A 13,440-nucleotide genomic window follows, 5' to 3' on the forward strand; every position below is an offset into this window, starting at 1 on the left:
CACCACAAACTTGCTGCAGAGGGAGACCTCTAGCCAAGGCTTTAGAGGAGGAGAGCCCTCTGGAAGAGTGCGCCCTAAAACCTACTGGCGAAGCTTGACCGCGCGCCTCGTAGGCCCGGGCAGTAGTGACACCCAAAGTGACAACCCGGTCGCGGCTTCAAAGTGAAGAACTGCTGCCCTGACTTTACGCCACTAGCAAATGCAGTGGACATAATTCTGAAGGGCACAGACTGGACAAAGTCTGAGTAGTCTTAGCTGCTCCGGCATTACAAACGGCAGGGAGCAGAAGGCTTAGAGAATGACTGGCCAAGGGTCGAGAAAGGCACCTTGGGCAGGTAGTCAGGGTGAGGGTGCAAAGAATGCTCTTGGTCCTACCTGGGGCAACTCAAAACAGGCCGGCAAAAGAGACAGAGCCTGTAGGTACCCAAGTCTCCTTAGAGACGTAATTGCCATATGAAAAACCATCTTGAGAGTCAGAAGTCTACCAAACGCTGACTCTAGAGGTTTTAAAAAAGGGGGGTCTTACCCTATGAAGAGGTCCTAGCAAGGATGCCTCTTAGAGGGCACCCCGCCCACCAAGGCGTGGCAAGCCAAAGTGGAGGCCACATAGAACCTGGCAGTGGCGAGGCAAGTGCCCGCTGACAGTTCTTTCCACAGAAAATCCAGAACTGAAGCAAACTGGCAGTTAGCAGGTTCTGTAATTTGAACTTATTAGAAGGAAACGCATGCAGGCGCATTTGTGCCATGTATGCGCCACCACGAACAGCACCCCCGAGGGGGACTGGGTGACTCGGGGAGAAGTAGAGGAGACATTGCGCTATCAACAGAGGCTGAAGAGGTCCTCTTCTGCCCTGTAAAATCTACCCAGATCAGTTCCAAGGGAGGGAGCCCTAGCACTTGCAATGGTCTCGATAACTTCAGGAGAAAGCCCTGTGAACCTCAGTTGGTACCCTACAGGGGCCAAGCATGAAAGGTTTCACAATTCAGGCCGGGGATGAATATGCCCCCTGAGCCTGAGAAAGAAGGTCCTACCTGATCGGAATCGCCAAAGGCGAACCGTCGAGGAGAGATATTAACTCCGAGAACCATTTCCTGTTCAGCCAGCGCAGCGCCATTAATAGGAGGCAAGACCCTTGCTGGTGAACATTGCCAAGACTCCCGGGAGCAGAGAAACCGGGGAAAGAAACGCATACAGACGCATTCTGGGTCATGTATGTGTTTTAACGTCCAGACCCAAGGGGCTGGGTGATTTCAGGAGAAGTCGAGGAGACATTGCGCTATTCATAGAGGCGAAGAGGTCCTCTTCTGCCCTAAGATCTCACCCAAACTTGTTCCAAGTGGAAAAAGCCCGGCATTTAAAAAGGTCTCGATAACCTCAGGAGAGAGCCCTGTGTCCCTCAGTTGGTACCCTTAGGGGCCAAACATGAAAGATTCCACAATTTGGGGCAGGGATAAAATATTGCCCTGTGCCTGAGACAGAAGATCCTTCCTGTTCGGCACCACCAAAGGCCAGCCGTCGAGGGAAGAGATTAGCTCCGAGAACCAAGCCCTGTTCGGCCAGCGCGGTGCTATCAGTAAGAGGCAAAAAACCCTTCCTGGTGAACTCTGGGCAACTACTACCTTAGGGTGGAGTTCTTAACTCCCCCGTTGGTATTTTCTGTCTGGACCGTAAATCTGCTCCCATATACGGGCATCCAGGGATATAACTGCCTGAGTGACAGGAGCTTGCCCTGGGCCCTAAGGAGAACCCAACGTGTCAGAAATACAGCTAACAAGAACGTGGGTCTCCTTGATGATTTATGTAAGAGGCTACCGCTGCATTGTCCACCCGCACCAAGACATGGCAGCCTCAGGAGGAGGTATTTCAGGGCCAGAAATACAGCCATAAACCCGAGACAGTGACTGTGACAACCGAGCTAGTGACTGTGACAACCGAGCTGACGACCCTCCTATCCCCTTAAGCTGGAACCACTTAAGGCCGCTACCCCGCCCATCAGGGAGGCGTCTGTCGTTAGCAGCCTGCGACAACAAGATGCACCTAGAGTGGGACCCAAGGCAGAAAACCGGGGTCTGAACCACATAGAAAGGGAACGAAGCCTGAGGCGCGTAACCCTATTTAGCCTAGAGGTTTTGGCCCTTGGATGAAATCCCCTGGCTTTTGGCCACAACAAAAACGGTCTCATGAGCAGAAGGTCCAGAGGGATCACTGTGGACGCCTTCGCCCTGAGACCTGGAAATCATTGATACTGATAACAGTGCAACCTTGCCCTAGCCTAACTTTGCTCATGGTGATCTAAATGGACTCAATACTAGCGGGAGACAGTTGTGCCCGCATTGAGATTGAACTCCATACGATGCTGCCGATAGACAGTGTTCTGAGTGGGAGAGAGTACGCTCTTCTTGGCGTTGAGCCTCAACCCCAGAGAAACAGATGAGCTGAGACGATGTCCCTGTGCTGAACTGCCAGTTCCTGGAACTGCGCTAGGATCAGCCAGTCGTCTACATAATTCAGAATGCAGATGCCCCGGAGTCGCAAGGAGCCAGCGCTACATCATGCATTGTGAATGTGCGGGTAAAAAGGGCTAGGCTGAGAGAAAGAACCTGACCCTGGAAGACTTTGCCCCCGGAAGTGAACCTCAGGAACTTTCCATGTTGTGGCAGAACTTCTAAATGAAGCATAGAAGTGCGTCATAAGATCGATGGTGACCAGCCAAACGAGTTGTAGGGCTTGAGACACGACCGTCTTAACAGGCATCATCTTGGACTTGAACACCCACGGGTAGTTCAAGCTTTAAGATCTAAGCCAGACGCTACCCCTCACCCTCCATGGGAAACGGGAAGTATTTAGTGTAATAGCCTAACTCTCTCTCTGGAAGGGGAACACACACCGTGGCCCCTTTAACCAGGAGATTGAGTTTTCTTTTTACATAAAAGAAATCCGGTTCACAGTAGTGAGAACATACTGTTGAAGCACGGAAAAACGGCGAGTGAATTAAATCCTGACGCCCTTATAAGACCCTACAGAAAAGAATTCATCCGGCAGAAGTTTCCACGCTGCCGGGATCTATGAGGTGGGTATTATATTTTAACACTTCCTGTTGAGGGGTTGTCGGGTGTTTCGCGTCCTGAATAACATACAGGAACAGCTGAAAACACCCAATTTTGACGGAAGCCTCTGCAACCCAAAACACCAAGAGGTTGCGGGAATGGAGGGGCTTCGAGGGCGGCGAGACTGTCACCAATCCCTGGGAGGAGCAGCATAGCGTGCAGAGCAGCATAGTGTGCAGAGCAGCACCAGCCTGACCTGCTGCTTAATAAGCCCTTCCCACTAAAGTGGAGGTTGTCCTACAAGGCTTTGAGGGGAAAGAGGGCTTCTTAAGTGACGATGCCGAGCCCGGCGAGAGATAGCCCGCAAGCGTCTCTTCGAAGCATCACTGAATACTGCCGTGCCTCAGCACCCACGATAGTCGAATACAATGACGTCGAGGGTATGTGAACACGGGAAGAAAATATATATATATATATTGTTTTTTTTTTTTTGTTTGTTTTTAGGGGTTCTCCATGAGCGAAAAAGCTCTTCATGGAGGTTATCAAAGAAGGGAAGGAACCCATGAGGCGTTCCCTTTCTTAGACTGGAAGATAAAATCTATCCCCTAATTTGGAGCGTTTGGGGGGTCTCTTTTTCGCGTGGCCATGACCAATCTGGCAACCGCACGAGTAACAACATCGAGCAATTCCTCCGTAGATTTTTTATCGCAGACGGAAAGCTCGGAGGCGGGAACAAAATCGCGATCCACCTCATGATCCGAAGAAGCATCGAGATCATGTGAAGGAACAGCTGGGTTTGGGGAGAGAGTGAGAGAAAGGGATCAACCTGTCTCTTGCTCCTCAACCAAATCCATTCGAGAGTGCTGACTCCCGGAAGCAAGCGAGGCGAGCACGACACACTCTGCCTGTTAAAGCAAATCGCAGTGCTCGCACCCACCCTGCTGCAATGCGAGAGCAGCGTGCTCTTACCCCCAAACAAACAGCAAAAACTGATGTGTGTCGTCTTCAGCTATAGAGCGAGAAGAGGGGAACACGCACCGTTTGCTTTCAGTCATTCTCTCTTTTTTTAGAAATATATATATATAATATTTTCCAAACAGAAGAGAAAAGAACAACGTTCACTGCACACTGTCTGATTATATCTCCTAACAGAGGAAAGAAAGTTTTGACAGCGTGTGTGAAACACACAGAAACAGAATCGCTCTGAAAAAAGAGTTTCTGACGACACCTGGTGACGTGTCCATTTATAGCCTGGCCGCAGGTGCATCTAATAATTACATCAGCCGAGGCTTTAAATTCCGGTCAATGTTCATTGACATGTTTCACACATTATTTCAGCTTGGCTCACAGCAAGAGCTGTTCCCCGTAGCGCTTAGCAGCGCAACATCGTAGTGAAGCCTTTTGTAAAGGGAACATCATGTATAATTTAATATTTTCTCATTTCTCACAATACTATACATCCACTTACATACCACGTAATGAAGCATATATATATATATATATATATATATATATATATATATATATATATATATATATATATATATATACAGTAAATATATAGTACCTCAACTAAGAATTTAACAGTTACCACCAATGGAACAAATTATATTTTAGCCAGCGGTATACGCTGCCTGAGCCCCGAAGGGAGGTCCTCAAAGCAGGAATTGATGGGATGGGTCTGGTCTGAATATACTGCAATTGCCTTTTTGTCTATAAAGCAAAGGAGCAAACAAGCGTGCTGTGGAATGGGAGGTCCGTGGGGAATTACCCGGCGAGACCGCGCCCATTGAACTCCCCAAATCGCCTCCAGCGCCAGCCGGGCCGGCCTCATACACTTGGATAGAAGCCGCAGAGCAGGTGGTGGCTAGAGTGGCTTTCCCGCAGAAGAAGGAAAGCCGCGACCGCAACGATGCCATTGTCTTATTCTCGCAATGAGAACATGAACATGGTTAACCCAACGTGACTTTTCGCACCCTAGCAACCGAGCCAATTGGTTGTTTAGGAAGCCTGACTGGAGTCACTCAGCATGCCATGGATTCCAACTTGCAGCTCCAGGTGTGGTAGTCAGTGTCTATATTTGCTGACTACAAGGCCCAGGTGTAGTTTCTTAAGAAAATAGGAGGGTTAATTTAAAGAGTGTGCTTGTTTTCTCCACGTCTGTTTCAAGAGTGCATGTAATCTGTGACACCCTCTATAACAAATTAGGTATTAAATTCATTACAAAAGATCATTCAATTCTGTAATAGATGCATCAACTTTATTTTGGTTTGCAAGCTGACACCCTGAACAGGCCTGACATTTTTTCTCAGTCTGGGCCTGTATGTTCCAAGTGTGGTTATCACTGATAGCACTACTGATGTCAGGAACATCCAAGGCCTGGTTTCTTGTCCTGTGGGAACAAGGAGTAATCACGTTCACATAAACAATAGTGAGAGTGATTCAGAAGTTGCATTTTCAATCTTGTATAACATTGTTACTCCACTGATGGTTAGGTTTAGGGTTGGGGTTTGGGTGTACAGGTTATAAAATATGTATTCCGGTTGAATATATTACATTATTTACAACTAAAGATACAACTCACTTTTAGCACCACCCTGTGGATATTTCACCCCGAAACTGGAGCTCACATGTGCCCATACGTTCAACAACACTTCCAGATTCGGGCCCTAGGGGCAGTGATTTGAATTTCAGTAAGAAAAGAACGATTTCAGCTGAAGAGAACTTTCAACCTACTGTCACCGTATTCACAGTGTGTCTAAATATAAAACACATTATGAGATGATACCATTGACTAAACTATCTAGGACTAACTCATCAATTCATTTCATAGTAGAACAACATTTCAGCTTTTCTTAAAAAAATATGAATTCTTCAACTGCAGTTACACCTCATTCTCAAAAAAATAAAAATAAAATAAAAACACGCAGTGGCACTCATCTCTTGGAAGTTTAGAAAGAAATTTGATTCCTTCCTGTCTGCTTGCCTTCTTCCCAGCTTTAAGACAAACAAACCTTTCAGTAATTTTGAAAGTGAAAGTACCAATGCGAGAAAGAGAAGGAAAAAGAGAAAACGACACGTACAGGACATAACACTGTTGTATCCCCCAAAAGAGTAAGTTTAAAAACAATCTCTACTGCATAACTTCAGTAAAAATGTATTTTTCACATTGAGAGATGTCCCATGCATTATTGTTTTTAAGAAGGCATTTGCAATATCTTATCATTGTCTTATCATCTTAAACTCTACCTAAAAGACAACTAAAACCAGTTCTTATAATAATCATATTATTGATGTTGGTTTGTAATTATCACTTAAGGAACACAATATTCACATTGTTTCTATTTACTCTGCTAAAACATTGCTTTTTGGAAAAAAAAAGAAAGAACATTATTATTGTTTTGTTTATTAAACTAGATTTGTCCACCATTTAAATAACAGTTTTGTCTTGTGGAACAAATTACAGGCATTTCCACTGACTACAACAGAGGAGATCAGCCAAACGTGCATTTGGGAGAATGCCTGGGGTTTTCACGATGACCCTTGTCCCCTTTATAAAAGCTGACTGACCTACTGTCCAGTAAAGAAAATGTTATCATCTCTATCACCAGCCTTTTGTTAGTGATTTTACAGCAGTTAATGAATTTACAATTTTCATGCCCATGCAGAGTTGGTTGGAATGAAGCTATATCATGCCTGTGTTTTCATTGTACCTGCTCTCTTTGCATTTGTTATTGTGCTCCAATTTGTAAGGCCTTGTCGAGGACAAAACCACAATGGGACATCCCAGTCTGATGATGCTAAGCAGAGTCCTTATATACATTCCCTTCTTTGTCTGATTCCACCTGTTGCATGGATCTGCCTGCTACTTATTGATGGTGATTATGTTGCCTGTGCCGGGACAAACTGGAATGGAGATTATGTCTGTGATAAACGTCTACATACCAATTGTTTGAATTGGTGTAAACCCACTGAATCAAGCCCTAGAGGAAATGAAACTGATCTACATGACCGAACTCGTGAGCTAATTAACATTTCAAAGGTAAATTTTTATTTTAAAACCACTCTCACCTATAAGTGACAGTTTTTATCGAAGTTGTCTTCTTGGCAAAGAGAAATGGGAAAGGTTTGTTATTTAGAACACCTAAATATATTCTAAAATATCTCCTGTAAACTAGAAACTAAGAAAGTATCCGTAGTACAAGAGGTAGTCAACTAGAATGACACTTACCGCCATATGTACAGCACTAAGGCCATCGCGGTAAGGACACAGCAGTAAATAATGTATACAGAAGTCACATGTGAAACTCGTTCAGCTCCCACCTATTGAAATTCTATGGTTATAGCGTAAATCAACATAGTCTCATAGAATGAATGTTACTATAACAAAAATTTGGCAAACTGAATTTTATGTGCTGAATTTTACATTTCATGCAGTTTCCTGGTAAAATTAACACTAGTTGGCGCTACAATAACCCTGCTGTGGGAAAATGTGTTATGAATTCAAGACACTTTTACTATAACACATTATTTGAAAAAATGATACATTTTGATGCTTATATTACAGACTGACCTACATTTACACACTTATTCTAATTTGATAAGCTTCGGCATTAGGTCACCTGATGACTTTGGACTTCGAAATCCACGATTCGAGAACAGCCAAGCACGCAAGCTGACGCTGAGAGGAGAGTATAATAGAAGTGACACAAACTGACAAAGTTGCTTCAGAAAATTTCATTTTTATTTTGCATTTATTTATTTGTTTTTAGACACTATTGATTATGTTTAGGAATTGTTTATGGGTCTGTCATGGGGTTATGGGTTATGGGAATTTCTGTACAGTTTAATAGAGCACTATTGTTAAGTTTAGTCTAAAGTGTTAGGTTAGGTAGGTCATTTTTACTGGGCCATCTGTTGGGCCATAAAGAAGTGCAGTTGCACATTGTAAGGTGAACTATACTGGCTCAATTTACACCACAACCACAAATTAAATGTAGGGTCCCAATATAGGCTTCATCTTAAGCTAAATTATACAATATGTACTCCGTTTGACTATATTACATTATTTACCACTAAAGATACAACTCACTTTTAGCACCACCCTGTGGACATTTTACCCTGAAACTGCTTACGACCGATCTTGGACTTGCGAGTTTTCAACCGGGCCTTGTACAAACTACAGTTCAAAATGCTCACGCAAAAACACATCCTACCTTGCGTCCGGCATCTAGATTGTTTCGCAGCGGTAGACCTAAAGGACATGTACTTTCACGTCTCAATTCTGCCTTGACACCGACCCTTCCTATGGTTTGTGTGGCCAGGCATATCAGTAAAAAGTCCTCCCCTTCGGCATGTCTCTGTCCCCTCGCGTATTCAGGAAAGTTGCAGAGGCAGCTCTTGCCCCGCTCTGAGAAGCCGGCATCCGCATACTCAATTACCTCAATACTGGCCCACTCCCAAGAATTACTATGCACTCACATTGGCCTTATTTCATAGATCAGAGGCATATTTGGCGCTCAAGAGAGACCCCTAGTGTCGCTTCTTCGACACAACGTCTCGTTCCCTCCATCAGGGAATGGAGGTTACATCCGTAACCTAGATGTTTTTAAGCACATTTGCTTAATTTTGCTCTTAATTTAAGTTTTTTAATAATTGATTCTTTTTTATTAAGGCTATAGGTTTTGGACTAGCCTGTACCATTTGCAGTCTAGCCATTATTATTGTCATTACTGTCGACTGCATCCGAAGTGGAAAATCTGCCTGCTGCAAAAGTGAAAATCCACAGGATCAGGAAGAGAATGGGCGACAAGGGCGACAAGTACCTGTGCCAAGGACAGACCCAGAGATGATGGAGCTTCAAGGTCGAGATGAATCTGAGAGTGATCCTTAACGTGATGTCTGAGATTAATTTCCCATTTCTAGTTTTTAAGGTAAATTGACATAAATTGAACTAAATCGACCTCCCTACTCCAAACCTTAAACCTAAAACTAACCGTTTTGCTTCATTTTGAAGCAATTGTGAGATGAAAAATTTAATTGGTAAAGGAACAACATCATTTTGATGTGCTTCTAGGACACTTTCGGCTCACGATGTCAACTTGCATGTTCTTCTGGACATGTTCTGCGGTCCTTTGCAGGGCGAGTGCAGCTTTTATCAGTTAAACTACAGTGCAAAAGTGTTTATGAAGTGATGGTCTGCATTTTAATCGTAATTTCTGTGTAAGTATATATAAGCCATTGTGGTTGTAGTGCCTCTGATGTTACAACATTTTAGAGCCTCTACTGGCTAGCAGTCTTAGGACTGAAGTTTACTGCAGAAGCTAACTGATTTGCGAGTGGTTTAATACGATGTTTTCTTTTAATGTAGTTGAATCTTGTATTGGTTTAATAAAATTCAAGTTTACTAATATTCATGAGTTTCAAGTATTGGATAACATCGCTCTTTTCTAACTTTTAAAATAGTCTACATATAATAACTCTGAATGACCATTCATTATCACAGTATTTTACTTGTTTTTCAGTAAATACTATGGTAATGAATGGTCGTTCTGAGTCATTATATGTAGACTAAAATAAGATGTTTTTATATATATACATATATATTTTAAATCTGAATCATGTTCAGTTTATTTCCTTGTCATTTCATGCTGCCATTATCCCATATTTGTATACATTGTCGAGTGACAAAATAATTTAGGTTTGATTTTTGTATAAGCTTTTGTTGTTGTTGCATTCATTTGTAGTATGATAATACCATTGTTTGTTATTTGATAGGTATATCTGTAATAAAAGATAAACCGAAAAAGAAATCAATCTTAGCAAAGCAGTATGTTGTACAGTACAGATTTAAAGATTTTAAATCATGTCAAAGACCAAATTAAACTGAACTGCATTGTGTGTTTGATATGTTCTGTTATGGTGTGTTTCTTCTCAAGTAGCTTAACTATATCTTTGACAAACTCAGCAAGACATTAATTGCCAGTCACCTCAGGTTACCAGTATTCCATTTTCAGAAAAATAATATCTATAGTTTTTATAACTCAAATTCAGGTCCCTGTTAATCTCTTTAACTTTTATACTGGTTGGAAGATGAGAAAGTAAAAATAAATGTTCATCTTTCTTTTGTTAAGTTGGAGGTTTTTATAAAGTTATTGTCCCAACTTGTTAACACTAGTGGAGTTATTTAGACAGACTTTTACGGAGCTTCCCGGATGACAGGGTGGAATCTTTTATTAAGAAATAGTTTTGTGTGCCTCACAATAAATTTACTATGGTTTTACTACAGTAACCATATTTTAACCATGATAATCATAGAGAAACCATAGTGATAATACAGGAAAATGAAAACTATGATAATAAAAATCATAATTCTGTGGGTATTATGGTTTTACTATGCAAATACCATAGTTTAACTATGGTTAATGTACTATGAACTAACATAAACTAACAATGAAAAATGCTATTTTTATATAAACTAACATAAACAAAGATTAATATGTAGGCCTACTGTAAAAAAAAAAAAAATGGTTAGTTAATGATAGGCCTACCTAATGCATTTACTAATGTTACATTTACATTTATTTAGTTTTGAAACACACTCATTCTTTATTATAATTTTTTCACATTTTAGAATAATAGTGAAGTCATCAAAACTATGGAACTATGGGTCATAATACATTAAAAACAAAGTCTGTTTTTGAACATTTTGAACAGCTTGTCCTAAAGCTTGTCATGCGATTGTGGTTTTTGGATTCTGTGAGTTAAACGGTATTTGATTATGATCAGCCATATCGCCTATCTACTATTTTGAAATTGGTCAAAAACGCTGTATATTTCCAATGGTTTGGCAAATCAAAACGAAAACTTATTAAACATTATTAGCACCATGCACCTAAACAAACCTGAGCAGCTTGGGTATAGTGCCACTTACTGCTCAAAAATCATATATAAGTCCTTATAACTTTAGAAATCCTTGGCATAAATTAATGAATCTTATGTCTTTAGATTCCTTGTGTCATCCTGACATACAATGATACCAATCTGCCATTTCACATGTCTGCCATTTTATCTTTCATTTTCACCTCACCATGCAGCTTTTATCAGATCTTTCCCAAATTTTAGACAGATAAACTTGAGACCCAGCTGGAAAAAGTTATCAAAAGACTTTTCTTATTCAAAACCTTTTTTCTGTAACACTGCAATAGAAAAAATGTCCATCAGAAGTGAAACTTTATCTTGGTAATGGTTATGCTAATTTTCACTAAATTTGGATCAAATGATTGTCAACCTATGCCAGGCAAAAGTTTGTAAAAGCTTATAATCAAAATTATGCCACATTGCTATCGATTGAGCTTAACTTTTAAGCCATACGGTTTTACTTGCATGGCTAAACCTTGTAAATAACCCATACCTACAAATTTGAACTCACTCAAAGAACATGTTTGTCAATCTCAAAAATATTAAGTGATTTTAATGTTTATATTTAAGTTTAAATACACAGTGCTGCATTTTCTCTGTCATTTTCTGAACAATTAATGGCAAACATGGCACATTTTCTTGCACAGGTTTATTTAAAAAACAGCTTAATTTGTCTTAAATGTAGAAAGTTTTTTGTGAGAGTTAGGTTTATGGTTAGAATCTATAATCAGTATAAAAATCATTATGTCTATGGAGAGTCCTCATAAGGATAGCCGCACCAACATGTGTGTGTGTATTTTGTAACGTAGGTGCTGGACAGAATGACCCATGAGCAGAGGTAACAGTTCCAAAATATTTATTCACAAAGTAATGCGCCACAGTGAAGAGCAGAGAGTAGTGTGTTCGTCAGTGGAGTATGTGCATAGTGGAAGTTAGGAGAAATTTGGCAGAACCCTCCATAGAAGCTTGGCGATGAGAAAGATGTCCAGCGGACAATGTGACAAACAGCAGAAATGTAGATCCCTGGCACACAGGCATAGACCAGAGTTCATTTGTGGATTACCAGGCTGAAATCAGCGAAGACTGGAAGGCAAACCTCAACTCGAATATTGAGGGCAAACAACAGAGTGAAAAGACAGGACCAGCTAAACAAGGAGAGCGAGGTTAATACTCAACTTAGGGCATATCAACTCAGAGAAACATGAGGGCATATAGAGGGAGTGAAATCAGGCTGGAAATGTAAGCGCAGCTTAGTTCTAGCAGGAAGACTAGCAGCTGTAAATCATCGCACCATTAGCTGGTTAATTCCCAGCCAATCACATGTAAGCCATTGCTTTATAAGTCTGCTCTCAATCTATCACATTGCTGTTTCAGTGTGCCTCCACCACTCCACCACCACAAGTTGAGTCCCATCCTTCATGGGGGTAGGCTCCTTGCCCCTGCCTCCTATCTAAGGCAGGATATGATGGCTCCGAGTACAACTTCTTCTGTTTTATGTTCATCAAATAAATGTCATCTTATATCTCACTCAAGTCTGCGAGTCTTCCCGATAGGACAGGGGTTATATATATATTTTGGTGCTGCTTCTCCTTTAAGACTTGACAGTAAAGACCCACTGTTATTATTGGCTGTCTGCTCTTGACTTACCTGCTCTCTTAATGCCATCTCACTGCTCACCTCTACTGGGTGGGGCTACGGAAGTGATAAGGTAAAGAAGGCATTGATGTGTTGTTGTGGAGGTGGTCAGATGTAAGTGTCTACAGAGGCGTGACATCACAGGAGGAAGTAGAGAACGAGTCGTTTTGGTATCTTGGTTTCAAAAAATACTCTTTTTGCTGTGTGGAAAAAGTTTTGAGTTCTGAAACTTATAGTATATTTTTATAGTAGGGGACGGCATTGACATGGAAAAAATATTTAAATAATAATATTAAAAGCCAAAATGAGCACAAAGAAAATGCATACATACAAAAAACATTACAAATTGTTTCTGAAAAGCAACTGGAGAGGTCTACTTCATCTGACCTAATAGAAGAGGTAATGACATGCATTTTTTATTATTATTATTTTACCAAAAGTTCACTTATAATCTTAAAAAGTTTGCAAAAAGTGTGTGTGTGTGTGTGTGTGTGTGTGTGTGTGTGTGCATGTGCAAAAAAATAGTAGAATTACGTAACTTTTACCCACCTTGTCTCATTCCCTCCAAAGAATGAAAACAAGCAACAAATATATATATTTTCAGCCAGTTCCTCACAAGAGGTCAGCTACCCGACCTGACCAACTGTTGCATTTTGGCCCGGGTTTGGGTCAGTTTTCCCAAGTATAACTTCTGGTTTTGAGTAATTAATGAAAAAATAACCTGCAATGTAGCATCTGTGCTTTATTTAAATAATGTTTTATGTAAACACACACTGGATGGACATCTTTAAACATCACTGCATCTCTCACTGTTTTTGAATATTTTTGAGTTTTTAA

The sequence above is a fragment of the Xyrauchen texanus genome, chromosome 50 (assembly GCF_025860055.1).
Source record: "Xyrauchen texanus isolate HMW12.3.18 chromosome 50, RBS_HiC_50CHRs, whole genome shotgun sequence".
NCBI lineage: Eukaryota > Metazoa > Chordata > Actinopteri > Cypriniformes > Catostomidae > Xyrauchen > Xyrauchen texanus.